The sequence below is a fragment of the Taeniopygia guttata genome, chromosome 4 (assembly GCF_048771995.1).
Source record: "Taeniopygia guttata chromosome 4, bTaeGut7.mat, whole genome shotgun sequence".
In the NCBI taxonomy this organism is placed as follows: Eukaryota; Metazoa; Chordata; class Aves; order Passeriformes; family Estrildidae; genus Taeniopygia; species Taeniopygia guttata.
This window is the reverse complement of record NC_133028.1, coordinates 35174293-35180472: the sequence shown is the minus strand read 5'-3', so window position 1 is coordinate 35180472 and position 6180 is coordinate 35174293.

Below are 6180 nucleotides of genomic sequence, written 5' to 3'. Positions count from 1 at the left end.
TGCTGTTATACATATTTTATATCTGCAATTTCATTGTCGAAAACACTGTATTGCACTGTTTTTCAATATCTGTTTGAAGAGCACCAATCCTTAATATTTTTACAGAATACTATGTCTCAACAATGTTGCTGTCTCTGAAGACCTGTGCTTTAGTTATGCTTGCTAAATAGAATTTTGGACTCAAAAGGACATGATGTGAATGCTGTTTGCAGCTCAGCTAATCAGAACAAAATAGTTGCCTCCTCTCATAAACTCCTGCAAACCTTTGCTATATTATAATTGAAAAAATATTTGCTGGATTTCTGAAGACATGCACCTGTACACACTTGTCTAATAACGGCTGTGAGAACAGCAATTTGACACTCCAGTTAGACCTGCAGAAGAAGACTGACTCTATTCAAGACCAGGGTTAAACTGTTACACATTTTCACATTTATTGTGGTGCATTAATTATCCACTACAAATCCTGAAGTAATCATTTTGAATAACTTAGAAAGCAGGCAAATAGCCTTCATTCCAATATACATGTTTCTGTAATATATGTTTACTAATATTCTGTTTATAGCACTAGATGTAATCTGAAAGAAGAAAATATTTTAAAATATGGTTTAGACAAAAGAAAGACATTTGGAACCTACTTCCCACTTATTCTTTAGTATGAAAAAAAAAAATGACATTACAAAGGTCACAGGAAAGACTTTAATTTTTTAGTAGAGCAAGTCAAGAGGAAGCCACCAAGATGATTAGAGGGATTCCTACAAGGAAAGGCTGAGAGATTTGGGGTTGTTCAGCCTGCAGAAGAAAAAGCTCCAAAGAGACTGAATTGAAGACTTCCAGTACCTAAAGGGAGCCTACAAGAAGGATGGAGAGACAATTTATATAAGGGCATGTAGCGACAGGACAAGGGAGTGGTTTCAAACCACTGTAGAGTAGGTTTAGATTAGATACTAGGAAGAAATTCTGTATTGTGAGGGTGAAGAGGCACTGTAAACAGGTTGCCCAAAGAAGTTGTAGCTCTTCCATCCCTGGATGTGTTCAAGACCAGGCTGGACAGAGTTCTTAGCAACCTGTTTAATGAAAATTGTCCCTACCCAAGAACGGTTGAGACTGGGGAGGATGGAGCTACATGATCTTTATGATCCTTTCCAACTCAAACCATCCCAGGATTCTATGAATAGAGAACAAAGCATTCGGGAAAAAACTCTGAACAAGAATTTATAATACTGGAAAGGATGGTAATTGTTAAAGATGTGAGGGATTTTTATAAATCTTTATTAACAGTCTTTATAAATCCATTAAATGCAAACAGTAGTATTCCCACTCGAGATGTTCAGAACAAATTAATTGCATAACAACAGCCTACACACCATATGAGCAAATGTGTAACCAGTAAAACAGACAAATTGGCCTTTAGTGTCTAAATACATTAAAGATGGCTGTAAAACAAGCTCTGGTTCATTGATTTATCTTGTACTTTTTGTACTGCACGACTAGGATAGTAAGTGGATTGTTCCCTCTAAAAAGGTGGGGGGAAAGTAAGGGATCTTTCTATGACACTGATCACTGGATATGTCCACAAAATAAATATTAAAATATTTGTAATATCAGTTCTTACAGAAAGAATGTTCAACAGGGGGCTAACAGAGACAGGAGGATGGTACAGGATGGGCAGCCCTGTAGACACAAGAAAGGAATGTTCATTTACTCCAAGGCAGCCAAGCTCCCTGTGACACCTATGAAATGTCAGCATCAAAGCTCGAATACAAATGTAATTTGCTATATCATTGGTTTAAAAACTGAGACAGAAACAATAAAAATTTTATACTTTACCCCATGGGACATGATTTCGTGACAGTGCCTTGTTAGAAGTACACACTTAACAGCTCATAAAGGAAGCCTGTTAGAGACATAACTTGAAGACCATAAATCTTAGGTTTGTCATGAAGCAGCACTATGAATATACTCCATAAGCTGCAGTTAGTTCTGTTGTCTGGCAAACACCGTGTTGTCTGACATTGCAGCACTGATAACTGAAAGTTTTGCTCCTCTCATTTTAGGAGGAATTAGTTTGAAGTTCAAAAACTCTACCATTGGTTTCAGTACCTATTGAGATCAGAACTGAACACTTCTGTGGGAAGCCCACAGCTCTTGCTTGGCAAGTGAATACTTTCAAAACAACACCTTTCCTTCCCTTTTGTTTAGCATGGCTTGACAGTGAGTACAACAGTAAATTCCTAGTTGTCGGCCTGTATTACATACTGCATCACCACTTTCAGTGATTCGACTGGAAACTGCACCTCTGGGCTTTCAACTCACATACCCACTTGAGAGATGACTAAGCTATACTTACATGTAAAGGCTTATGTGCACTAATTAACACACAGAAAAAATAATATAACAGCAGGCCCCCTAAAATATCTCTATATAAAACATGTTACCATGACAGTGAACAATTTCAACATCTTTTAAGAAAACGTATCAAATTAAACAGCTTGAGTTGAGGGTAAATAGTAATACATATATCTGGTAAAAATAAGCAATTCTATCAGCTACTTTTTTTCTGATTTATTCCTATCAAATATCATTTATCTTGTGAGTAATCCACTGTCTGCTATACCAGGAGATTTAAAAAAAGAAGGAACCTCATTCACTTCAGGGCTAATTATGTTATCAGTTTATTTTGTACTTGCTCTATAAATTTATGCTTTGTAACTACATAAAACTTTGGAATTTGTATCAATTTATGTAGAGATATAGTAAGACTATATAGAATTTGCATTACTATATGTAAACAAAAATCTAACACTAACTCTAAGCTACTGACGAAATTTTCTCATGTTTTCTGTTGATAATTACTGACCCACTTAGCTTTTGATGGAGAACACTAGCTCATTACATTCTTTTAGGAATTGAACTTTAAATGTTATTTATGAGAAATATGCTTAATAAATTTCATTACATCAGGAGTAATTATATAGAGTCTGCATATTGCATAGTGCTGTGCTTTGTCCTCGGACATGTTCCTTTTCAGTTTTACTTCTCATAGAGCACAACTTCCTGTATATAAAATTGTAAATACCAAACAGCTTATTTAGCTATAAAAACAATATATATGTCTTCCCAATGTTAGCAGAAATTTTCTTCTTTGGTTAGTTTTTAGTAAATGTAGAAAAAATACATTCCATTTTAATTCTCTCTTCACTCATATATACATAAATGTAGTAAATATGATAGAAGATAGATTAAACGGAGTTAGTCATTTTTTGAAAGTCACTTATAAAGCCCTGAATGGTTCTGGAACAACCTAGACTACTTCTAGCATATATAGGACCCAATTCCTGAGTACTTCCTTTTGGTGTGTCCCCTGTCCTTCTTTTCTGCAGGAACCATATTTCTCCACAGCATAGAACTGTTGAGCTGAAGACAAATTACTATAATTTCTAAGTCATGCTTTTCTTTTGATCATCATTTTCTGTGTTCTTTATACCTTGTTCTATTCAGAGAGTATAAAAATATACTGTATATATTACATGAAGACAATTAGTAGTAATTAATTATTAATAGAGAGCAAAGGGGTAATTTTCAAATTTAAAAACAATTATTTAAGCAGATCTGAATCTATTATAAAAAGTAGATAAATCCTCTAACAGTTCTTTAATATCATTGTCATAGAATGTCTTACAATCAATTATAAAAATTCTTTATATTTCTGTTATCTGTATGCAGATAATGCTTTTTTAATCTTGAAATGAATGCCGGTTTTGCATTAAAAATAATCTGGGTCTTTAAAATATTAATTTGCAAAATGGATTCTGGACACTTACTATTACATTTCTATACTTGAGTAAATGCAAATAAGGAAGGATGGTATGATTGATTTTTGCACAGTTAGTTTTACTAAATTTTGCATAGAAATTACAGTCCAGGAACTACTTTCTTCCAGAGTAAGAAACTTAGCCACTGCTTGGACACAAGGTTCTGCAATGCAGTTTTCATAACTCTGGATTTTTTATTACTGTAGAGCTGATACAAGCAGTTGAAATTGTGCAAGAGCTGGACTCCTTTGTAGGTGCTTTAGCAAAACCATTGCTGTGGGCAGAATATTCTGTATGTTGGCAAAGTAATCACCAAATATCTTCCAATCAACTGCAGTACAAAGTTGACCTTTTAGATGTGCAGAGGCAGAGCAGAGAGACTGGGTTACAAAGCAGGGTTTTCTTTGTGCCCTTCAGCACTGTAGGGGCGCTTTTATAAGAAATAATATGTTCTGTTTTGACACTCATTTAGTCTAGATTTCTGATATCTTTTAAATGCTTACTTCTTACCACAGTAATTACAAAACCAAAACGAGCCATAATTGTTATAATAAAGTACCTGGCATTCAATTCACTTAGAATCAGTAGTTGTGCCTGTTCCACACGAGCATATTCTTTCAGCCTTCTATTCAGTAATTACGTTAGTCCTTTCAGGAATTTTTCCAGAATGGTTGAAGGTATAGATTGCATTCCCTTATCTACTGCTCTATGACACACATATGCAATGAAATCACTGAAGAGCCTCCAGCTCTTTACAGATGAATAAAAGTCTTCACATTAAACACAGCAGACATATTGATTCTTCTTAATTTTACTTCCCTGACACTTTGTTATTTTACCATCCATATATTTCAGACAAAATTTTAAGCGTCAAGTGTAATATGCAACAATAAAGACATACAAATAAACTCACCCCTGATTTGAAAGTTAAAGAAGAAGAAACGTCAAAGGAAAAAAAATGTATAAAATAAACGTTATATGTTTTTATATCATATTGAAATTAGCATTTAGGGCATACTGCAACATCTTGTCATTCATTGTTTTACCTCAATATAGAATTAAAACACGTATTTAGTGAATTGAAAACTTCTTTTGTTTTACATGGAAAATGTCCTATTTTTAATGCAGCATATTCAGACCAAAAAAAAAAAAAATAGTGAGAGAATAACTGGAAATTAAGACAACAAGCTGCTTTTTATCCAAGGTTAATATTATTTTGTTTGATAATGTGATGTCTAGATTTTTTTGTCTTTTTAGTTCACCTCAGGCAGGTAAATTGCAACCCCCTTCAAAGTTTTCATTAGAAAGCCTATTATTCTCTTGAAAGAAATCACACTCTATGCATTATTCATTAGGGGCAGCAAATCTTCAGAGCAGTCACACAGGCTGTAGTATCACAGAACTATTTAAAATTCTATATCTTCTTTCTCCATTTCTGCTGAATGCAGTTCCTGGTCTAATCTTCATGCATAATGCAATATCTCTGGTTAATTCAGATACTGTGTAGCTGAAGAAAACACATATATTTTATTAGTGCTGGATAAAAAATCTCACTTTTATTTATCAAATACATGTAGTTCAATCTGTGTATGGTATTTTGATACCTTTATTGTTTTGTTGTTGTTTTTTTTTTTCTGTTTGTTTGGTTGGCTTATGTTGGTGCATATTTGTACACATCCTTATGCAGTGGATATCTAAAGAGAGTGTTTTACTGATGCTCTCTCCAGCTTACCTCTTAGAGTTTATTTTTTCCAGGAGTCTAAATTATGTGTACCTTAATGCTTTCTGTACTCACTAAGACTATTTCTGCTTCCCTCACAGTTTCCTGCCAGCTGCTATTTTACACTTTATGGGGAAAACTAGTCATCTCTTCTTTCATATGTGTTAGATGATGCCAGCTTTACAAAGTGTATTGAAAAGGCTTTTGGAGCTAGATTTCTTGGGTGAGTTGTTTTTTCCTCTCTGTCCTCTAGATATCTCTTCTAAACAGTATAATACAAGATTAGGCAAACCACATACTTCTGCAGAAAGGCCACCGCATGGAAAGGTACAGACCTTCATCCTGTTTGTGACTGGGCCATTGACCTTCCCCAAATCCCTTCTATTTTCTGATTTTTCCTCCTCCACCCAGGACTTACACATGTCATTTCTACTTAGCACACAAATAAGAACACCAGAGCTGTCATTTGCTGTCACACATTCAAACACTAGAAAAACCATCATCATGGAAATTTCAGTCAGTAAAAACCCCAAATTCTAAAAATCACCAGTTGCTGATTTTTACCTCATATTAGTCACCTCAACTTCTTCTTTGCTTTTTCTCTCACTTTTCCTGTCACTGTCTTTTCTGACAACTCTCAGTTCA